Source organism: Lycium barbarum, chromosome 9 (assembly GCF_019175385.1).
Source record: "Lycium barbarum isolate Lr01 chromosome 9, ASM1917538v2, whole genome shotgun sequence".
Taxonomy (NCBI): Eukaryota; Viridiplantae; Streptophyta; class Magnoliopsida; order Solanales; family Solanaceae; genus Lycium; species Lycium barbarum.
The window spans coordinates 106,615,788-106,641,336 of NC_083345.1; the positions used below are offsets into that span (position 1 = coordinate 106,615,788).

Here is a 25,549-nt window from a genome sequence, read left to right on the forward strand (position 1 = left end):
TAAGAGTTTGCCTATCGCGGCGGGAATAATTGGTGCCCGCACGGCCTAGTAAAATGGGTCGTGACACCAATTCATAGCCCAATTGGATTATGTGAAAAGTGGACCTTCAAAAGTTATATAGTCCAATTTGGGATATTGACACCTATATACAATCCCAATTGATATTGGCATATCCTTTGGCTCTATGCATAATAACTTTACTTGTTGTTTTCATGCTTATCTGTGTTTTGGATGGCATTATCTTGTACGGAAAAGGGTCATATATACCCTTGTACTATCCCAAATAAGTTGTAGCCGTCCTCCATTTGCTTTTTCAATGATATATATCCTCGCCGTTAGTGTTTTCATTGTTGCCACCTAAATTTTACCTCCAATAATTTTATTTAATTAACCGGAGTTTCTTGAATCTCAAACGAAGTGAAATATGTATTTTTATAAAGCAAAATGATTTTTCACAAAATTATTTCAATAATATTTTGCTGTTTCATTGGGTAAAATAATTTCAAATATATATATTGTAAGTCATTTAAGGTATTCTACATATTTTATCATTTATATTAAAGTGTGTCAAAATTAAAATAAAAAATAATTCAAAAACAATTATTTAACTAATTTTTTAAATTGTAAATGTCAAATTGACAAATAATTTACTCCGTTAATTCAAGAAATTGATTAATTAAATGAAATAATCAATTCACCTCTCAAATTTACAAGTTGCATAACCATATTTGCAGTTTATGCTCAAATTAACTACAATTAGCCATGTGATTAATTGTGGTTGTATTTGAAATAATCAATTATTTGTTATGTGGTAATTATGGCTATGATTGAAATAGCCAAATTGCATGAACAAGGTTAAGCAAGGTTATAATTGCAAAATTGATCATTTTATGCTCGTGGCCGTATTTTAAATTAATTAATTGATCAATTAGTTATAATGCGGTCATAATTGGAAGGTTCAATTAATGGACATTTTTTAATTTTGGCTATTTGGTGAAAGTGGCACATTTTTCCCCTCCCTATATACACGGGTATACATGAATATACATGTATACCCATGTATACCTTGTATATGGGTCAAAATTTGGGCCTTTTCCCTTTCCCTTCAAAATCAGGACCAAGCCCAGTCCAAATCGAACTAGACCTGGCCCAACCGTTCCCTTTTATTCCCCCAATTACACCAAACAGACCTCTAAGGTCTCATTTGTTTGAAGAGGAGGGTTTTCTTGGTGAAACCCTAGCCGCCACCTCAAACCTCCTTTCTCTCTCCCCGTCACTATGGTCGTGAATGGAAAAATCGCAATAGTCTTTAGCTTTTACAGGCCTTGTATGGCCATTTGGAGAAGGAGCATTCAATGCTCCGTCCTTACTTCACTATAAATCAACCAAACAAGGTATAACCCTCCATTTTCCCTTTTTCTTTTCTGCAAATCGCGGTCAAATGAGTACAAATCTCTTAATGAGATTTGTCTCGTTACTATTTCAAACAAACGAATTTCATTGGTTGTGTTTGGTTTACACGGATTCAAGAGAATCCTTTGCAAATGCATAGTACCACATCGACAGTTTTAGGAGTTTTTGGAGTTCTATATAAAGAACCCCATATTTCACTTCAAAACACACCTTCACTCTGATACATAGACAAGTCTCAATTTCAGAGCAAAAACACCTAGTTTAACTAGGGATTTAACACATTTTGCTGAAACCTTTACTCAGTTAGGTTAAAAGTCTAAAGTTTGGTTTTCTTTTTTTCGCGGCTGAGTTCGAGGGAAAGCATAAGGGCCTGTTTGGAAAGCCATCCATGTAATTGAAATTGGGTGTAATTACACTGTTTGACATGTTTGTCCAGCCAAGTAATTACATTCTTAGAAGGGAATTTAGTGTAATTGGAGGGGTGTAATTACACTCTCCAATTCTCGAGGGGGGGGGGTGAGAATTGGGTGTAATTACACCGTGTAATTACATGCCTAACTTTTCAGATATCTTTTTTCGATCAAATATTATTTCATCTGAAAAACAAAAGGACATATCATCTCTTTCCAACAAGCAGCAACACTGCTGTTCACTTCAACCTCCAGGTAAGATCTTTTCTTTCCCCTTTTTTATTTCATATATTTGATTTCTTGGTAGCTAATTTATGTATCTAATCTTTATATTTTCTCCTACATGTTCCTGAAGAATAGAATACAAGAATTAAAATTTTCTCTAATTTCTGATAATAATATAAGAAATAATTTTTATAAAATATTAAAATTTATTTACCTAAGCCTAGTCTCAAGTAGATTATTATTTGATAAAAAATATGTTGATGAGATATCTCAGTACGACCTATGTACATTCTTTTTCTTTTTCTTTTTTTTCTTTTGGCATAGGTATGCTCTACAAACATTCTTTAGCTCTAAAATTAGCAAGATCCTCACTGTTCTTACGATGCCATATGATGTTGGATGATATTAGGGGAAAGCTTGATTTAGTTTTAATTGAGTACAATGAGGTGAGCTTTTGGTTGAATGGCATTCTTTGTATTTTAAATTATTAGCTTCTATACAGAGTCTTGATGGTGCAAATGTCAAATAGGTTAAGCTAGAGTACAAAAGGGGAACTTATTTTAAATACCTCACAATATATATATATATATATATATATATATATATATAGAGTAAAACTTATTCATACGTTAATCTGTTTTTTTTTTTAGCTTAGCTGTGTAATTACATTTGTCTAGAGTAAAACTTATTTATACGTTAATTTGTTTTTTTTAGTTTAGCTGTGTAATTACATTTGTCCAACCAAACAGGACAGAGGGAATTACATTGTAATTACGCTCTGACAAACAAACAGGTCATTGTAATTACTATGCTGTGTAATTACCAGGCTGTGTAATTACCATTCTAGTAATTACACCAATTTCAATTACCAGGTGGCTTTCCAAACAGACTCTAAGACTTCAATTTCATTCTCGACAAAGGCTACGCAAAAAGAGGTAATTTTCTCTCCTTTTATTTATTTTAGCATTTTTTGATTTGATTGCTATGTGTTTATATGTTATCTGTGTTTTAGTGTGAGTTTATTTTAAATCTTGATTATGTCAGCTATGTATGTTTAACTTAGTTTAGTATTTTCTTAAGTATGCTGATACATGTTTAGTATAGCTTAGTTTAGATTAGTTCAGTATTGATTATCTAGAATAGTTTAGTTTGGTTATTATGTATCAGTTAATATGCCTATAGACCCTGCTTGACTTAACTAAATGCCTAATCATGTGACTTGTTTAAAAATCCGCTGGTTCATTGGCATGTTTAGTTGAACTAATATTCAACTATGTGTTTAGAAAGGTTCTTATTATCTCGAATATTTACTTATTTTGATTAAGTTAGTCATTTATCATTTTGTTTTGTCTATCCTGTCCTATTATGAGGTCAGTAGTGGCTTATCATGTTTTGGCATCAAGAGACAAATGGGGTATAGATGTTGCAAATAGGATTTGACTTCTAAGATGCCTAATCCTGAAGTTTGCAAGTGTTTAGTGCCTTCACTAGCTTAGTTTCATCAATAGCATGTTTAGAAAATCTATTTTCCATGTGATTTGCTCTTAACTGGTCTTTCCTTAAGGATTCATGAGAAGTAGACCTAACAGAAATTCTTAAACAAGTTCCAAATTAGTTGTGTAGAGTTTTCATATGTTCATCTAACTTGAAGTAGTATTAAAAGCTTTAACATGACCTTTTGAGCTTGTGTTCATGTAACTTAATGTAGAAACTACTTTGAGTTGCTTTGTATGGAGTCAATATGTCTTGATCCCTTAATGGACATTTATTATTTGTCTCTCATGTTAATCTGGAGATAGGCTTAGATAAATTTTTAACCTCAAGTGGTCATAACTTTTTAAGAAGATACTTGTGTACTTATCTACATCCTTTGTGGTCTATGATGCATCAGTAAAGATTTAGGATGTTGGTTTGTTCACATGAGTTTGTTTGACTTGCTTTACATCTATTTTGAGCCTTCAGTAAATCATTTGAGATTAAAGCATGTCTTGTATCCCATTCTGGCCATTTGTGCCCCTTTCATGCCTATGTTTTCCTAATGATAGTATAGAGTCTTCATGACAGTTTCACTATAGTGATTATCCTAAAAATGTGTCAAGTGCATATCTATATAAGAAGAGGTTCAGTTTTTGCATTGAAAAGTGATTTATGGAAACTGGAGGCATGCCACACGTTTAGTGGGGTGTTTCTATCAGAGAATTACCTTTATCTAATTTAAAGGATTAAACTAGGGGTACAACTGATTCATATTCATGTCCATCCCTTCCCTTTCCTTTTTGTTTTGAAGAAATCAACCTATGCATATTATTGTGTGATGACTTGAGATTAGTTTGAGATTGTTCAATCATAAATTAGCATGACCCTCTTCCCCTAGCCCCTTCTATGCTATGTTATTGAAGATATACACAAACATGTTATAAACTAATAGGGGTCAAAATGTAGTAGGCATGATCTATGTATGGCCTGATATATGCTTAGCATACACTATTTCATGTTTACTGCCTGGTACTAAGTTTTCATTTATGCTGATATATGCGAAATATACAAGGTACACATGTTCTGCATACACTCTGTGTATATAGGAAGGTATACCTTATATATTCATTGAATCCATTTATGTGAATTTGATATAGATATAATCTTATTGGGCCTGCTCTTTTATTTGGTTTCATTTGGTGATTCGGGGCTGTGGCTATCTAGAGATGTACAAGAGGTACAATGAATTTATATGGTGCATACACTTAGAAGCATATAGGAGAGCATGTATATTGTCTATATCAGTGGATTTAGGTGGAAACTTTTAACTCAACTATGTTTGTAATAATATTGTTGGGCCTGCTCTTTCCCTTTACTACTTTGTCATTAACAATGGGCCTGTCTCCTACCCTAGCCGATTTGTATTGCTGTTGAAATTGGGGCTTGCCCTGTTGTGTTATTTTTGCTTTACTTGGGCTTGTTTGCGTTTTTCCTACTTATTTGGGCCTCTGTTTCTTGTGTTTATTTTCCCAGTCATGTTAAACATGTTTATCCTACATATTTGTATACGTGAGTTATATGTGTTTTCTTACTTAAGTCCTAATTGGTTTTAATGATTAAGTATAGATACCCCCTAACCGTATTTCCCCTTTTCCCCTTTCTTTGTTTGCATGGGACCTCGACGTGGGCTACTTGGGCCATCTTCTTCCATTAAACCTGTTGGGCCAGAGGCCCAAAAATATTTCATTCATCGAGTCCGAATTAAAGAAAGAATGATGAAGGCCCAACTATGGGTGAAAATAGCAACTGGTGGGCTTAGGTAAGCGCAATAGCCTAACTCTTCCTCATTTCTTGTTTTATATTTGTCGTGTATAACGCAAATGCGTTAGAAACTTAGGAAACTCGTGTAGTTGCTAAATAATTTCTCAAAATGACTTTCAAAACATGTCACTGTCTATTATAATTGCACGTAATTGGTAAAATTTAGATTTTTATAAAGTATTTCACGTGATAAATTTGAAAATCAGTAGCATATACAAGTTTAATGGATTTGGATTAGATAATGGAATTGTTTTGGGCCCTAAGCCCTTCGAAACTGAAAAAGGAAAACGGATTGCTTTTGGACAAAAAAATGAGCTTTTTTGGGCCAGAAGCCCCTTTCAAGGAAATAAAACAGATTTTTGTTGGATTTGATACAAATGGACTCAAACATATTTTTGGGCCTCAGCTTATAAAGATAGAAACTTGGACTGATTTGGACAAGTAAAAAACTGAATTTCAGAAAAATACAAAGTATGGAGAAATGGACTTTTTAACTTGTTTAAGCTTAAGGTATATTCATAGCCTTTTGGGCCCAAGCCCAAACCTTAAGGCAATAAATAAGAGGAAATACACTTGAACCTATATTTGATGTAAGATGGCTTCGGTGTAGAACATGGTTGACCCGAATGAGCTAAAAATAAGATAAATAAAATCTCTTCCTTTATTATACTTGTAAAAACTTATGCTAGATATACTCCAGATATATATATATATATATATATATATATATATATATATATATATATATATATAAAAAAAAAAATTATAAGGATTCAAATCATGACATTGGACCAAGTTAGTAGAAACTCTACTTAAGAGAAAATCTTAAGTGTGTTTTGGTCCAGAAATGAAATGACTTCAATCCTTATAAATTTCCCCCCTAAAAAACCTCTTTTTCCTTGAAGACTTTTTGCCAAAAATGGAGTTTATAAAATTAGCATGACAGGTTTTTGCAAGAAAGAAAACATTTTAGCAAGTAATCACAATTAATCACACGTTGAAGCTCGAAGATCAACCGTATTCTAAGGATCCTTAATACTAGGGTGCTTAAAATCTTTCCTAGGGGATCACCAGAACCCTTACCTCAAACTCTGGTTTAAAAAGGATATTTCTTTGTTTGATAAAGCATTTTAACTTGGTTTTCCAAATTTCCCTTATAAATTAGGTGACGACTCTAAAAATATAAAATCCAAATAGAGTCCACAACCTCGTAGTAGCTTTTATGTGCTTGCGTAAAAGTGAACCGTAATAGATGGCGACTCCTCTGGGAAATTTCTAGGTTAACCATAAGGTTTAAATATAATGTGATATAATTGTGAATATTTGCTTACTTGTTTACTTCATGCAAATATAAACTGCCACGCATTCATATCATAAACTCTGCCACCTTTGGCAAAAAACATGGTTTCAAAGGGGACACGCGGGCTCGTGGTCTAGCCTTCACTAAAAAATCGAAACATCCTTTTTTTGGAACACGTTGAACGCGGTGATGGTACGCGGTCGTCCAACAGCTGACAACGGTTCACCCCGAGTAGTTCGCTTGGGTCCCTGTCAATTTGAAAAGCCCACTCTAGCATTGACTAGGATAGAGCCAAGCCAAATCCTAACGAACTAGCGTATGCTGACCTAGACGGGTTTTGGATATTTGAGACGTATCTAAAACCCATTAAGGAGACTACCCTGTGTCAAGACGGTCTATGACCCGAAAGACATCGCCTCCCACTATGTGCTAATTCGAAACATTTTGTGTGCCTATGTGCTAAACTATTGTCCATGGGGGTGGGGAATTAACCGTGTTTTATTTTGTAGATGCATACAAATATGAAATTCGACATGGTTCTCGAGGCACCAGATATGCTTAAAATTTGGTGGGATTGGATGAATATCGAGGAACAAAGGAAAGTGACCAACTATTTAGGAAACCTTCCCTCTTTGTTAGTCATGACTGGGTGTAGGGAGTTGATCGAGATAATCACTAGCTATTGGGGCTGAGATAGAATGGTATTCAGATTCAGGGACGACATAGAGATGGCCCAAACTTTGGAAGAGCTTCGGGATGTGATAGACAACGTTGGAACTAGCCTAATGTCACGTCCCGAACCATGGCCTGGACGTAACACGACACTCGATGCCTTGCTGCATGTGACCGAGCGAACTACATGACTTGCTGAATCATCATGAGGCATAACATGAGTGGAATATAACATGAAACATGATGAGCCTTAATAGAACATGAGAAGTCATAATATTTAATTAAAAAAAATACTTGTATAAAACGTGAATGCGGGAATATCATAAACTAAGCCAAAGATGGCTACACAACTCTGCGTATTGACATAACTAACTGACTAGTCTATGAAACCTCTATCATGAAACTGAACTGTAAAACATACTTGCTGGGACAAGGCCCCTAGCATACCTTAACTTGCTAAACATGCCATGAAAATAAATAAGGATAACACCTCGAATAAGATGGGGCTAACCAACAAGCTGATATGAGCAAATCCTACCGAGCAGATGTGTCGTCCTGTAAATTCATACCTACATCATGAAATGTAGGCCCCCGGGCAATAGAAAAGGGGCGTCAGCATATTGAATGTACTGGTATGTAAAACAACTGAATGAAATAAGAATTGTACATGAAATAACATGATAAGAGTTGAAATTGAAACTTAAACCTGGTCATGAGCATGAACATAAATACATATATAAATAAGATGAGTAAAAATATCTGTGGGAGAGCATTAGTATAACCGACATGTAACCACCACGTTAGTACATGGCGTCTGATCTCTGCCCGACCTGCTAAGTCATCCTGCCCCTTGCCGGGTTACAAGACATGAATATGAACATGAATGGATCCAAATCCCCCAATGGGGAATATATGAAGGAATCGTCCTACTGGGCGTAACGATTCTTATCCTACGTTGGCATACGTAGTTTCAGGTATGAAACCTTCTCGGTCATATGTGCAACTCCCAAAAACATGAACATGACATAGTTGGCTGAGAAGCCCATAAATTTCATAAAAACATGACTTGTATTATAACATAGATAAGGTTATATAATTTATTTGCATCCAAACGTGTGGACATGTAGGATATTCATGAAAGTGAGCATAATATTTGATATCTTGCATGTAGGAACCCATGGAAGGAAATATATGGGTTTTCATGGATTACCGACGGATTCCCAATAACCAAAATGGAAGATTAGAATACAATAATGAACTAGTGATCTAACATATTATATCATGGTATATGGACTTAGGGTTTATCATGAACTTGTCTAAAAAAACCTAGTTTTGGTGAACTCTTATATAATTATGGAAGAACGTGGCATGGAGAAGAACAATGATGTTCTCACACATAGATAGAAGCCCTACATACCTGTTAGTGCTCCAAAACTTGTAATTGAATTCCAAAAGCTTAAACCTTGAGCCTTGAGATGGGTTTTCTTGAAAACCCTAGGTTAGGAGCAATGATTTCGTTATTAGATTACATGAATATATGTTTGAATTGACTTGGAAGGGCTTGCCTTGTTGTTTTAGATTGATGGGAGAAGAAAACCTTCGTGCTAGGGTTTGGGAGTATGAAAAATAGAATAAAAAGGCTGAATTGGGGTATTTATACTTCACTGAGTCGGGGCATTATACGGTTCGTATAAACTGACCGTATTTAACAATGATTAAAATTCAAGAAACTGGAATTTCCCAAAAGAGTTTGACGGACTGAAAGTACGGTCCGTATATTGCTATACGATCACCAAGTATGGTCCGTATAACTTTATACGGTCCGTATTAAAGCATTTTAAAAACTTTAGCAGAAACTGGAATTTTCCACCTACCAAATATGATTTGTAAGTACGGGCCGTATAATAATATACGGTCTGTATATCTGGACGTAAAAATGGAACTTTGATAAATTGAGACAAATTTATTTCCCATACTTCTCGTATGGTCTTCTAAGTCCTAAATCATGAACGTATCCTAGTTTAAAGGTACGAGGTATTACACCTAAGAAGGAGAAAGAAACCTAATTAAAATTTCCTTATCCCACATAAGCCTACCCCCAACCAAATCCTAAAAGTGCTATCTTTATCCCATTCCAATTGGATATTTGGTCCAACCGTAGACTTTAGAGAATTATACAGATAGTTTGGGACCCAATAGGATTTCTGGAACATCCTACTAAATTTAAATCCTTTGTCGAATGGGAAGCCACCCGACCTTTGGCATTCGCCATTTGCTTGCTAGGACTGATGGTATTCCTGAAAGATAGAAGCTAAACCATAGATACCCGAATCATTTTGGTCACCCATGCTATCTTTCACGGCGTAATCACAAACGGGGAAACTAAATACTTCAACCTAATCCCCATCATCCTTGCCGATATGTACCGAGCCTTAAGCATATGCCGAAAGCATTACTACTACTTTCTAGGGTGTAACCTACTCCTACAATGGTGGATCATAAGCATTTGAGCAAAGGTCGGGGGTTGCCAATATTTTAGCAAGCAAACGGGGAAACATGAACTTTATGCTCATTACCCAAACATAGGACAACGAACTAAGAAAAGTTGGGAGTTCTTCTTCTCTAGTCTCAAAAAGGGTAGCATACAATGGATGTTCACTGATTTCATATCCGATTCCGTTGTCGTCAAGGGGCGAAAGTGTCCATTTATACCACTTATGGGAATCCGAGAGATCCGCTCTTATGTGCCTGTCCAAGTACTGAGACAGTTTGGTAGGACCCAGATCATACCCCAAGTAGGAAACATGGGGGAGTTCATAATCGACAATGAAGAAGACAAGATCCAAAAGGGTGGATACATAGTCCGAGAATGGAATAGTCGCATTATTTAGGGTCCAGATACTTTAGCTCAAGATAGGTTCAACCCGGGTTGTGATGAAAATTATAGAGATTGGTTGAGGGCCCACTTCCAAGGCACCCTTGCCCCTGGTCCTATCCTTCATCATTGCATTCAAGATAAGTCTTCAAAAGCCTAAATCAAGGCCCGCTTCATCCAAAGGACAGCCGATGTAGGGATTCAAAATATTTGGAAAAGATTGAGTATGATCAAACCATCATAGACAGCTTGACACAAGAGTTGGACTTCACACATGGTTGCCTGTTAGAGCTTGATGATCGAATGAAGAAGACAATGGATGACACCGCACCGATGACTTTCACAGACAAGGGGTTTTTGATAGATGCCGTGTTGACATCAACTCATCTCCATATCTAGACCGCCCTTCGAATGGCCAAGAAGGCAAGGATCAAGAGTTTCGTCATCATCCACTGGAGGACATTTCTGCTGATATTTACTTTATACTTTATGATATTTTTAATCCCTTAGGGGAAAATATTATTAATGAAACTATGATTTATGGGGCAATGGTTTAATGCAAATGGCACATTCATGTTTCAAATCGACTAGGTTGACTGCTTTAGAAACGCGACTAGCATAATTTATCGCATGATTATATGATTAAATGCTTACGTGTTTCATGTATTTTGTTTGAATGATTTGGTTGATCCCATGTTCGGATCACTATCCTAAAGAAAAACACAAGGAAATTCCAATTACCCAAAACTACGAACATAGAAAACTAACCCTTTGCAACTCTTAAAAAGGTTGATTTGATACCAATGGACGAGCGAAGAAGTCGAAATGACACCAGCCTGACGGGCAACATTGCTAGCGAAAAAGAAGGGTCATTTAGTAGGAAGATTTGCAAGCTAGAAGAAAAGATTAATTTGGTCCGAGCTAAGATAAAAGAGGCCGACCAAATTTTGAACCTAGCTGAGAATCCACCAAAGAAGACTACAAAATTGAAACATTACCAAGAGAGCCGGTCAGACAAGGCCAAGAGAGTGGCATAAACCTACGTGCCTTTGATTGTCAAAACCGAAACTCTCGAGGAAGAGGATGAGGATCCCAAGGAGGAATCCGAACTGCAACAACAAACTTGGCCATCTAAAGAGGCCACCACTGCGGCCTCTGCGGCCCAAGATGAGAACAATGATGTGATCCAAGGACCCATTCGCCCACCATCACCAACTTGGTAGGAAATCGCCCTTAAGGCCATTGCTTGTCCTTACCGTGTCAAGCCGAAACATGTACGATGCGAAAAAGTCTTCGAGAATATGAGGAGTGTACATTCCACATGTGCTAACTATGAGAAGTTACCACCTTTCACACCGATCTATTCGCACAAGAGGTGACTTTGACTTTTTCACAAGAATCAACCTAGCCATACCGCGGACGAGTGCTTATCCCTGAGGAGAAGGACCGTGAGAAAGATTAACGACAAGACAATCCAAAATTTATAGGGACCTCAATCCTTGTTGGGTCACTCCAAATGAAGGGATCACTTTGGATACCCACATTTCGCGTTACGACTTTACCATCTTTAAGGACTCGTATGCCAGTATCTTTCAGAATTTAGCAAGTACCGGGAAGGTCCGTCCGGTCAAGGCTGCTTGGAAATCCTCGTAGGGCGGGCTAAGTCAATGAAGGATTTGTTTATTCTATTTAGGAGCACTGGGGCACGATATCGAAGAATGTGAAGCTTTCAAGTTTGAATTGGAGAACTTGGTCCAGATTGGGGAGATCTGGGTATTATTCCAACCCTATTATTAGGAAGTAGGGCCTTCGGTCGAACAAAGGGTTGTAAGGATAACAACCCAGAGGTCATCTTTTGGTTAGGCTTAAGGGAGAGTCCTTTCTTGGGATTTTTAAAGTTTGTCCTCCTCCCCTTTTTATTTATATGTAAAAGAAACTAGGTCTAGCCTGATGTCCCGATGAGGGATACGTAGGATGCCCTTATCGGTCCTGGTCTAGAAAACTTTTAGGTAGAACAAGTTTAGGAAAATATTTTCTATGTAAATCGAACTACGAAAGGGCCTGATTTCTCGCGGAGGGATACGTAGGCAGTGTACGTAAGACTCGGTCCCTATATTACATAAATATATATTTTCCCATACTTATTTAGCGTAAGCAAGTGTCAAGAATATTTGTCAAAAAAGCAAATCAACCATAGACTGCCATACCAAAATCCAATGTGACTCAAGAGAGCCAAAATACCCAAAATCCTCGGAACGGGGATCAATCAAGTGTTTAAATCAAATACATGAATTTTGTGTGCTCTATGTGTTTACATGCCAACTACGTGCGGTATTTTGCTTTTTATTATTTTCTAACGAACTAACGTCATTTGCTTTTGTGTTGTTTTTATCTTATAGAAAAAAGGGTTGAGCGGTGTTGTTCCACGCTGGCATACTTCACTAGATCAAAAGCTGCAATAGCATCCCTTTCACAATCTTGTGGAATCCGAGAATAAGTCTCTCACTTATTGAACATGTAAAGCTTATAGCAGTATGTTTCTCAATATGTATTCACATACAATCTATTTATTAGCTTCACAACAACGTATTCCTCAGTCACAATCTTGAACATAATGCGAAACCTAAGAAAATATAGCAAGAAGTAGGAAATTTTATGATAGAGATGCATACACTTGTCCGGATGTGCTTTATTTCAATCTGAGGTAAGTTGTAATATGGCTAAAGCCAACAAGGCAAAGGCAAAGTAGAAATAACTGGTACTTCAGAAAATGAGCACACTCAGAATGAACTCGTCATCAGGGACTCTCCCCCATTGAACCGAAAAGAACCCTCACACTCCGAGGACGTGATAAACATGCTTCTGGAGAATGTTGCTGACCTTCACGAGAAGGTCACAAGAGCTGAAATGGCTAAAGAAACATATGTTGAGGCAAGAAGGCCATCTTCACCTTTTCCTTCTCTATGTTCACCACTGCCCGACCATTTTCCCGCCTACCCTATTGGAGCAATGTCATCCATCCAAAACCCACTCACTACTGAACCAACCCACGGTGGTACGTCGTACCACTCTCCACCGCCACTCAACACTGTCCAAATCCCTGGAGCTATCCATTCAGTGCCGGTTATATTAGGCCCTACAACCCACCTACCTTAACTCCACTATCTGCCCAGACACCATTTCGCTATCAACCACAAAAATACCCACACACCCAAAATCCACCCGCACACCCAACCATTTCTTTCCACACCCTGTCACACGAAGCACTTTTTCCCCAGATTACCAAGAACTTGACCATTATGATGAGAAGGAAAAGGTTTGGAGAACCAAAAAAGACAAGTGCGATAAAGAAATAGAGCGCAGGGTGGCTGAAATGCTGGAACAATCCGTGAGAGCTACCCGTAAGGCAACGGGATTAAGCTACGATGACCTTTTTATGCATCCAGGCTTGGATCTGCCCGAGGGTTTCAAAGTGCCCAAGTTTGAAATGTTCAACGGGACGGGAAATCCCAAGGCCCATTTACGAGCCTATTGCGACCAACTAGTTGGTGTCAGGAACAATCCAGCACTCATCATGAGACTATTTAGCCGAAGTCTTACCGAAGAGGCCTCCGAATGGTTCACCACGCAAGACATGCGCCGATGGGCCACATGGGAAGGCATGACAGGATCTTTTATGGAAAGGTTCTGATTCAACGTTGAAACAGTGCCTGATCGGTATTACTTGGAGAAAGTCAAGTAAAAGTGAACAAAAAACTACTGCGAGTATGCGAGTAGATGCAGGGCCGAAGCCGCCCGAGTATAACCGCCAATGAATGAGGAAGAGTTAGTCTCTGATTTTATCTGGTCACAAGAAACGAAGTTCTATGATCGAATGCTGTCAATGGTTAGAAGGTCATTTCGGAATGTCATTCTCTGAACTATTAAAAATGAGAGAAGCCATAGAAGATGGTCTTAAATCAGGAAGAATTATAAGAACAACTGGAAAAGCTACTGGACAGAGCATTGTGAGACTCGCCAGAAAGAAGAAACAGGACGCGGCAAACGTTTCCCATACTCTTACCCCAAAAACTCAAAGGAGGGAGGAACTACGATCTCCCGGTGAAATATATTAATCACCGCCACCAAATGCCTATCGACTTACACTATACAAACCTATGCCCATTTACGACGCACAACCCAATTTCCAAACACCACCGCCAAACTACCAAGCTCCACAAATAGCCTTCCAAATACCACCATCGAACTACCAAGATCCATATGTCACGACCCAGCTAGAGGGTCATGACGGGCGCCCAGAGTAGGCCTACCAAGTACCTCTGAACATACACCTTATAATCATTTCTAGGTGGGCCATAAGCTAGTTCATATGCATCATACTCTGTATGGACGGGTATCACAATATAATGGCACATTATGATGTAATCACTAGCAAACAGATACATGCATCGGTCTACGAGCCTCTATATATACAGAATACAAGAATCCATAAGGACGGGGCAGGACTACGCCGTGCCTAAGTATATACACAAAAGGGGAGTACCAATAAGCTGCAGCTCTGGGACAACTGGAGCCTTCCTAGAACACCACTGATAAAGCTCCTAAGGGGTAGGTTCGTCTATCCGTCCACCTGCGGGCATGAACGCAGCGTCCACAAGGAAGGACGTCAGTACGCATAATGTACTGAGTATGTAAGGCATGAATAATATCATAATAAGAGAAGTGAAACACAACATGAAGTAAAGAGATAACCTGTACTTCAGACTGCCTCTTAAGGCGGATGTCATGCATGCTAACTTTCACTTCTTTTAAACAACATTATAAATACATACAAGTAAACTACCCGACCATATAGGTACGGTGTTATGCTGCTCGTCCATTTAGGCATGGTGTTGTCATAATTAGCCCGTATCCTGGCCTCCCGCGTCCAGGGCGTAAGCTGCCCACTGCAGTGGTGTGTCTGCCTCGCCGCCTATTGGGCGGCATGGTGTTATTAAAATACATACATATTTATAAAGCATACATGAGAGCCCAAGTGAAAGCTACAACTCTATCAGAGTGACATAAGGTCGGTAACCTCCGATTATATTATGGAATAATCATCATCGCTATATCTCACCTCGAAGGAACAATTCATAAGGTGAGATCAACAACAATTAGCAATTCAAGAAAATCATGAAATAAACTCGTTAATCTTATAATAGCATTAGAATCATAGCTTTGGAACTTCTAGAAATAGAGTCATCCTAATCATCATTATCTTCATAAGCATACTCATCCTTACTGTCATAAGAAACTCTTGGAATCATAAATCTTTAGCTCTTGAGGAATGAGGACATTATGGAAAACATGTATGAATATACAAGAAAGAAATCATCATTGTCATCATGGTCCTCATAGAAAACATCTTGTCTTTAATATTATAAAAACCTTGAGAATCATGAATCTTTAGCTTTTCGGGAACAAGGATGTTATGGAAAACATCTATGGAATCATAAAGTAGGAGTCATGCCTTTAGAAAGAAAGGGACTAGCCTCACATGCCTGATTGATCTTCTACTAATAAATGCTTATTCTCCCGAACTTATGAATCTACATTCAAGAGAAATTATATTACCGTTAGACTTATCGTCATATACCTATCTCAAGTCTTTAAATCAAACTCCTTTAGAATCTGCCAAAATTCGGGCAGCATCTCCCCTGTTTATATCTCTAGCCCGATATCATAATTTCAGTAACCAACACAACCACAACAACAACAACACCAATAACATCATCCTCAATACCAAAATACTCCATAAAACATCCTACACGATGTTCATCCAATTTTTTAACCAACAAATTCGTTACACGACTATTTATTAACTTTATCTCCATAATTAATACTTAAATCAATATCAATAAAGCAAAATTCATACGTTACTCCCGCTAGAACCGCGATACCTTCAATATTCACCTTGAATTCCAGCAAAGATTCACTGCAGTACGATATTATAATCGCAACTATACGTTGTCGGAACCCGAATTCGGAGATTATACCTAATTCGCGTTAGAATTTAAGGTTTGGAACTTGGGGGAAGTTTCCAAAAAATTTGAGAGGTTTTGGGGTGTTTTTGGATTAGAAATGAGGGGGTGAGCCCCCTTTTATAATGTTTCAGATTCTGTCCGAACCGACTTAAAAATTACTCAGCGCGTTCGTGCTGAGTTGTTCCGTGGCTCCTTTGTGCGTTCGCCCCACCCTTAGGCCCGTTCGCGCCACCCTTAGGTGCATTCACGCAGGGTTAGTCCCTGTTCTGGCAGCCTATTTTGAAATGATCATAACGCTTGATCTCGATATCCAATCGATACACGGTTTGTTGCGTTGGAAACTAGACTTCCTGAACTTCATCTTAGGCTTTTACTTTGCTCCAAAACTCCTCATCTACTAAAACATATATTTTCTCCAAGTTGGGCCAAAACTGTCCCTCATAACCATAAGCTAAGGACATATAACCTCATACATCTTTGGATGTAACTCCAATGTCCACAATTGAATGACTAACACCTAGCGGATCTCAATGTACATGACTTATGAGGTGTAACACCATATCCAAATTACCAAAACGAACCACCGCCAAATACTTATAACCTGCCGTGTCCTAACTTCGAAAAGAAGCCTGCCTGTGTGTTTACCCCGCTGCTCGAAACAAGAACTAAACTGTTTGAGAGATTAAATGCTGCTGGATTGATCCAAGCGGTCCAGCCAAAAGTTGTCAATCCCGAAAATAGATTCTTCCGTATGGATCAAATATGTGCCTACCATTTTGCGAGAAAACGGACATAGCACTGACTACTGCATTAACCTAAAGCATAATATACAAGATCTGATTGACAAGAAGGAAATCACTCTTCAGACTGCTACACAAAATGTGAATACCAATACCCTGCCCAAATATGGCAACAACACGATCCATGTGATAGAAAGAGAGGAAGATTGGGTTGTACGCAAGTCTGTGATCCGAGATCCAATCCAAGCCCCAGAGGAAACAGTAGCATCGCTCACAATACAAGAGCGCCCACAATTTAAAGTTCTAATCCCCGCACCAATCATAGCACCCGTATTTCAAGAAGTGATAACAACACTAAGAAAAGAATTTATTGTGCAAGCGGCAGTTGCCCATGGGATGACACGGTGTGGAAGATGTCATACGCTCGATGAATTGGCCCAAGGAGCTCTAAGGAAAGAGGGGAATCAATGAAGGCCCATTACTGAGGGCGAGGCCGAAGACTTCTGGCGCCGGATGCAGCTTAAAAAATATTCCATTGCGGAATATCTCAAGAAAACACGAGCCCAAATATCTATACTAGCATTATTATTGAGTTCGCCTTAACACCGTTTGACCCTAATGAAGGTACTAAATGAGGCCCACGTCCCCGCAGGGACAAGCAGCGAACACCTAGACAAGATGGTCGCACATGTTATGAAAAAACACCAAATCTATTTCATTAGTGAAGAAATGCCCAGGGAAGGCACGAAGCACAACAAAGCGCTACATATCACCGTGATGTGCCGAAACAAAGTGGTAACACGAGTTTTAATCGACAACGAGGCTGATCTCAACATTTGCCCTGAATCCACACTCAGCCAATTGGGCTATGATCTCGGGAAGATTTATCAAAGCCGTACGAATGTAAGAGCATTTGATGGAGCTCAACGTGACCCAGTTGGGGAAGTCGACCTTTATATCCAAATGGGGCTTGCTGAGTTCATCATCGAGTTCCAAGTAATGGCGATAGCTGCTAACTACAATTTGCTATTAGGAAGACCATGGTTACACATGGCAGGAGCCACACCGTCCTCGCTGCATCAGGCTGTAAAATTCATAATGGATGGCCATGAGGTTGTAATTCACGGAGAGGGTAGTATCTATAATTACCCAGACAACTCGGTGCCAGTCATCGAAGAGACTCCCAAAGGAACACATTTCCACATGGTATAATTAGTGAGGGCTACTCATAAAGAATATTTCACACAGGTACCCATGCTTGCGGTCTACAAAATTATAGCCACAACTATGCTTCAAAACGGGTTTGAACCCGGATGAGGTCTTGGAAGAGACCTACACGGCATCACAGAGCCAGTACCCATTCCACGAGATAAATTTTTCTTTGGGTTAGGGTATGCTCCTAATGATGATGATATTTTCAAAGCCAATAGGAAGAAGAAAAGCCTCGTGAAGCTGCGCAAGCCAATACTGAATTTTTACCAGTCATTCCCAGTGAGGATACTCATGTTGAATGATGTAAGCATATGAGAAGGGTTGTGGTATTGGAAGAGTGCACTGAAGCGCCCACCATCCGTGATGCTGATCCGGGCAAGAAACTATCCAACTGGACCTCTACCCTGCTCTTAGCTCTTCGGTAGAGAAAGAATGAATTTATGCTTTAAAATTAGCGAGAATCAGTTGAGGTCCGATTACTAACCATTTGCACTTTCTATTACCTCGTGATGTTTTCAAAATGGAAATGACTCGATGTTGATCCGAGTCAGGACCACAGTTTGTACTTCTTTTCAGTCGAAATTAATGTAGCCTCGAGTTATGAAAAAATATATGATAACTTTTTCTTTTCTTTACTTACGCATATGTTTTATACTAACCTTACTTTGACTTGATTTTTCAGTAATAAAAGCAATAAAACAACCTTAAATGTCATGACATGTCGCAAAATGAATGAGTCGAGTGACGTAGTAGAAGAGGATTACGAAGAGTACGATGAAGAGACAAAGTTGCCTGAGGGTCTCGTAGAGGAAGTAGAGTAGTTTGTGAATGAGAAAAAGCTGAACCTAGATAAAACAGGAGCAATCAATCTAGGAGATGAGGAAACGATCAAGGAAACTAGGATAAGTGCGCATTTGGAAGCGCCTCAAGAAGAAGAGCTTTTCAATGGATATTTTCAATGGTCATATGCTGACATGCCGAGACTAAGCACCAACATAGTAGCCCACAGATTAACCATCAATGCGGGTTTCACTCCGGTCAAGCAGAAAACCATGCAATTCAAGCTAGATCTTAGTATTTGCGTTAAGGATGAAATGGAAAAATAGATTAAGTCTGGAGTAGTGGAGGTAACTTCGTACCCGATATGGTTGGCCAACATAGTGCCGGTACCTAAAAAAGACGAAAAGATTCGAATATGCATGGACTACCGGGATCTCAATCGGGCTAGTCCCAAGGACAACTTCCCACTCCCGAACATGTATTTACTCATTCATAATTGCGCAAAACATGAGTTACAATCATTCGTGGATTGCTTTGAAGGGTATAATCAAATCTTGATAAGCGAAGAGGATGCGAAAAAGACAGCTTTCATCACTCCATGAGGAGTGTATCACTATAGAGTAATGCCGTTCGGTCTCAAGAATGCTGGCGCCACTTATATAAGGGCAATGACCATCATTTTTCATGACATGATCCACAAGGAAATTAAAGTATACGTGGACGATGCCATCATCAGGTCAAGAGAAAGCTCAGAGGATACTACATATTTGCGGAAGTTCATCGACAGACTCCGAAAATTCAATTTGAAGTTAAATCTGCCCAAATGTGCGTTTGGAGTACCTGTGGGAAAACTATTAGGATTCATTGTCAGCCGGAAGGGCATAGAGCTAGACCCGGTAAAGATCAAAACTATCCAAGAGTTGCCCCTCTAAAGACTAAGAAATAGGTTATGAGCTTCCTAGGAGGGTTAAATTACATCGGACGGTTCATAGCCCAGTCCACCATCATTGTGGAGCCAATACTCAAGCTGTTAAAGATGGATGCACCGACAAAATGGACTGAGGAGTGTCAAAAAGCATTTGACACATCAAGAGATACTTGTCCAATCCACCAATCTTGGTACCTCATAGGCATGGAGCCTGTTGTTGCTATACTTGTTGGTACCAGAAAATACCATCGGATGCATGTTAGAAAAATACAATGAAACTAACAAAAACGAGAGCGCAATTTATTATTTAAGTAAGAAGTTCACCTCCGGCGAGGCAAGATACACACTGGTGGAAAAGACATGTTGTGCCTTGACATGGGTATCCCGAAAGCTAAGGCACTACCTGTCGTCATACACTACTCACCTCATATCCAAGATGGATCTATTGAAATACATCTTTCGCCAGTCCATGCTTATCGGGAAGTTGGCCAAATGACAAATGCTATTAAGCAAATTTGATATTGTATACATAGCACAAATGGCCGTCAAAGGACAAGCATTGGCTGACTTACTGGCTGAAAGCCCAGTCGATGATGATTTTGAACCCACTCCCATATAAAGGAGTACTGACGATAAAAGAAGACATAGCCGGGTCCTCTTTAGGATGGAGATTTTTCTTCGACGGTGCAATCAACTACAAGGGTTCAGTAATCGGAGCAGTCTTGGTATCAGAAACAGGGCAACATTACCTGATGGCCGCGAAGCTCAAATTTTGATGCACTAACAACATGGCGGGGTATGAGGTCTGCATTCTAGGCCTCAAAATGGCTTTGGATATGAACATCCAGGAGTTATTGGTCATAGGTGATTCAGATCTGTTGATCCCCCAAGTACAAGGAGAATGGGCTACCGAGAACTCCAAGATATTGCCATACCTGAACAGCCACCTGATGAAGGACATCTGTGATCAGTTCCAGATAACCATGCAGAATTCAACTGCCTACCGACCACAAATTGATGGAGCTGTGGAGGCGGCCAACAAAAATATCAAGACGATATTAAGGAAAATGACAGACAACTACAAGTGTTGGCACGAATAGATGCCTTATGTATTGCTGGGATACCGAACAATGAATTAGACTTCAACAGGAGCAACTCCATATTTTCTTGTCTATGGTACTTAAGCTGCCGTACTCGTTAAAGTAGAAATACCATCACTAAGGATCATCCAAGAAGCATAGTTGGACAACACAGTGGGTTCGAAATCGATACGAGCAACTGGCTGATATCGATGAAAAAATAATGGTGGCCGTATGTCACGGTCAATTATACGAACAAAGAATGGCACGCGCCTTCAACAAGCAAGTAAGAGCTCGACTTTTCCAAATAGGGAAAATGATACTCAAGCGAGTGTTTCCATACCAAGATGAGTACAAAGGAAAGTTTGCACCCAACTGGCAAGGGCCATACGTGGTCCACAAGGTGCTCTCCGGAGGAGCAGTGATACTAGCAGAAATGGACAGCCAAGAGTGGCCCACAACAATCAACTCAGACACCATCAAATGGTACTACGCGTGAAGACACGTTTCTTAGTTGTATTAGTTATTTATTTGCTTGCAATCAATTTTTAATATATAGGAAAACAAAATAAGTTCCTTGTAATTTGAATTGCGCAATGACCTGACTTCCCCACAGTGGGATACGTAGGTAGTCCATTTGGGACCCGTTCGCATTATTAGTAAAAACCAAAACTCAATTACTTTATTTTGAACTATGTTCGACCTGATTCCTGCAGCGACAGGATCTGTAGGCGCTTTTTGAAATCAGTCATGACAAACAAAAACCCAAGAAAACCCTAGGAAGCCACAGAGATAAGACTTCGAAGAGAATTCAGAATGGACACGAGAAATTTCCACACATACCTAACTGGGGCAGAAGTTTTGAGAGGATCTCAAAAATTCCTTCAACAAGTCCGGCCTAAGAGTCAGCCAATCCAACATCTCAAACTGGGGCAGAAATTTTGAGAGGACTTCCCTCAACAGTTCACACCTAAGAGATCGACTCGAAACCCTAAATGGGGCAGAAATTTTTAAAGGGTCTCAAAATTTCTTACATCAAGATTCGACGCCAGAGTTTGCCAAAGCAAGATTTAAACTGGGGCAGAATTTTTGAGAAGGTCTACAAAATTCCCCACAAAAGAGTTGCAGCTTCAACCACAAAACGCAGGAAAGGGCAGAAGAGTCCTCATTTAAATGCGCTTGTCATGACAACCAATTTAGAAAATTTTCAAAATTTACATTTATTTTATACACAAAAATACGAAAACTTTTGATCAACAAATGTATATATTGCTTTAAGATATATTCATCATTTCAAACTACCAAACCCAAGAGGATCAGGCCTAAGGAAGCAGACCAAGCCAGCAAAGCTAGGGTGGAATCGAAGATAATAACATGGATCAATTTTATAGGAAACTAACATTTTCCTAATGCAGGTCTCCAGTTTCGTCAGGAGGAGGACCATTTAGCTAACTTTATTTGTTAACAACAGGTAATGGCAGCTTATCGGAGGAAGATCCGGACCACAACCAAGTCAAGAAAGCTATAAATGAATTAAAATGCCACAAGGGCAAACATCTAGCCGCAAAAGGCCGTAAAGAGATTGAAATGCCACAAGGGAAAATATCTAGCCAGAAAGGGCTAACGAAGGACTGAAATGCCACAAGGGAAATATTTAGCCAAAAAGGGCTGAAGAGGGATGAATGCCACAAGGGAAAAACATCAGGACAAAAGGGTCACAATCAACATAAAGGACGAAAAAAAGATGATTTAGCCAAAGGGTCCATATCTGTCATTAACATGCCGAAGGGTCCATCCCTCGCAGATGCGGGATCATTGAATCAGAAACCCTTTTTATTCCCCATTTCGTGTTTAGTCTTTTCATCCACAAACTTGAAATCTAGATAGAGATTTTGGGGCGATTTGGTCGAAGTTTCTTGGGATTCATCTTTGGGGTAAGTTCCCTATACTCTTTTATGATTTTATCATGTATTGGAATCTATGGTAGGAATTATGAATTACATGGGGGATTTTGGTTATGAACCCTAAAATGAGTTTTGAAGTATCTTTCATCCAATTTGAGTTTTGTTGGGAAATTTCTTAAATCCTAATCATCAAAATCATTGGTTGGCTAGTTCCTAAGTTAGAATCTTGCTTTTTCTCAAAGACTTTGTTTATGGAAAATAAGGGTTGGATGAATATGAACCCTAGGTCGATAATGGTCCCCCTTGACTAAATTCATGGATGATTTTGAAAGGATTTTATGATTTGTGGCTTAGGTTAGCTACTTCTAACTCTGAATTCTATTTTTAAACAAATTTGCAAACAGATTAAAATACGGGTTTTCTTATAAATTGGGGAATTTGATGAAATAATGAAATTGATGATAAAATGAGACTAGTTTGTGATGAAAAATTGGTATTTTGACCTCCTAACCTTTGGGTAACCTGTTTTCAACTAGAATTTCCAATTTTGCCCTTGTGGGGTCGGGTTTCATTTTAAAGGTCATTTTTTATTTCGAATAGTATTAGGGCAATATGGATATCATATGTCTCAAAATCTAATGTAGAATAATAAATTGTTATACTTTGATCGTTCAGAAGCTATCCAGAAGGGAAAGGCTTTGGCTTAAGGTTCGTGACACCTATTCGGCCTTGGAGGTAGGTTATGGCTTACTTATGTTTAGACTTCGGTTAGAGAATCGTATGTAAATGGCAGTGATTGACGGGGAAAACATGATAGGCCTTCGGGAATGGTGTGGAGGTGAATTCCAATAAGGTTGGTATCGTCAGCTTATATGTGGGCTTGTTACCATGTTTGCTAATATGTGTGTTAGTTGATTGATCTATTTTGTCATTTGATTCCCACTTATCCCATGGTAAGGAAAGACTGAAAGTAATGACTTGAATTGTGTTCAGTATTCTTGGCTTGATTATTGATTCTATGATGCATATTGTTACATCTCACTTGCCTCATGAAAAAAAGGAAGGAAGATATTAAAGAATTAAGTTTGATACACATTTTATGGCAAGTGTCTGTTGATCCTATGTTATGTGGTGTATTTGAGGTTGATTTCATGCATGACATTGTATCCCATATTTCATATGTGATTCGTTGTAATTGTGAATTGACGGTACTCATCTCTGTTTCTTGATATCTCACTTATCATATGGAAAGGAAGGTTATTGAAAGGGAATGAATTATGATGTGAATTACATAGTAATGTGACTATTGATTCCACTATGTGTGGTGTTGTTGAGATTGATTTCTATTCATGACATACATTCTATATTGCATATGTGATTTGATATGATTATGAAACTGGAAATGATGATAAGTGAGAGAGTAAAGCCTCTGAGGTCTTTGCCGGAGAGCGTAAAAGAGAGATGAGAGTCCGTTATCCGAGATATTTACCAAAGAAAAATATGGGCTCGCTATTCGAGGTCATTTATCGGAGCGAGAGAGTGGTCGTGTCCGAGGTCATTTGCCAAAACGAGGGATACATGGACTTTGCGAGTCCCCCATGGGTCATGGTTATGAGGCATTGCCCTCAGCATGTGTGTACGGTACGGAGAGAAGGCTTGTGGGACATTGCATAGCACTTGCATAACATTGCATCCTATTTGTATTTTACTTCACATCATTGCATCGCACATTACCTCATTGGATTCTTGGTGGTGATTTACTTGAGTTGTTGCCTGTTTGTTAAGTGATTGCTTAAAAACTTTGCGGACTTATGGATTAGAAGATTTAACTTAGGCTATGACCGGAGAATATTGAGACTTGCTGTGCCCATTGTTGTTGTGAAAAGTTATCCGGACATGTTTAGTGACTATACTTGATGGCTTATCTGTTCTACTCGTTGATTTATGCTCATTATGCGTTATCTAATCATTGTCGGCCTATGATACCTACGTGCCTTGTGTTGTGCTGATACTACTCTTGCTACACTCTTTATGGAGTGTAAAGTTGTTTTCAGGTTGGTGTTCGAGACCTCGTGATAGATCCTGAGGATATCACAAAGATTTTTGGGTGAGCTATTAGCTGACCTGCAGCTCGGAGTCTCTTCATGTGTATTCTGTCCATTCTCTTTTTGCAGACAGTACTTATTTTAGTTTGGAGTTTGTATTTCATTTCAAACTTTGTAAATCCTTGTAGAAGCTCTGGTACAAATTAAGACCAGGTTTTGGGAATTTTTATGATAAAAGTATTCTTTCCGCAGTTGCTTGTGTTTCATTAATTAATCAAATTGTGTTTACATATTATAATCCACACTTGATTTCTCACAAAGAAGTAAATAATTTTGGGAATGATTCTCCTACTAGGGGGATAGTGTAGGTGCCATTATGACCGTGATTTGGGTCATGACAATCCGCACGAGCTTAATATCTTCCAGAAGCTCTACTGCGTCCGAATTCCCCAAACAAGTTCAATCTAGTAAAAATAGTACTTTTCAATATTAAATGAGTCCAACGATACCCATATTGATATAGTAATAATCCGGCCTAAAAGGTCAACCCAAAAGTCAAACCCAAGCGCCAAGGGCAAAATTGGAATTTTACTTGAAAATTGATTTACTCATAACTTAAAAAGTCTAAATCCATAAAATGACC

At 38.7% G+C, this 25,549-nt stretch overlaps 1 long non-coding RNA gene across 5 annotated transcripts; it reads left to right on the forward strand.

Moving 5' to 3' along the window:
• Window positions 1-1,212: 1,212 nt before the first annotated feature.
• Window positions 1,213-25,152, forward strand: LOC132609283 (uncharacterized). Of its 5 annotated transcripts, none has more exons than XR_009570774.1 (3): window positions 1,213-5,343; window positions 12,592-22,891; window positions 23,537-25,152. It is a non-coding gene; the product is annotated as an uncharacterized LOC132609283 (long non-coding RNA). The 5 variants fall into 5 exon arrangements; XR_009570777.1 differs by having other exon boundaries at window positions 12,592-12,724; window positions 22,429-25,152; XR_009570776.1 differs by having other exon boundaries at window positions 12,592-12,709; window positions 22,429-25,152.
• Window positions 25,153-25,549: the final 397 nt, after the last annotated feature.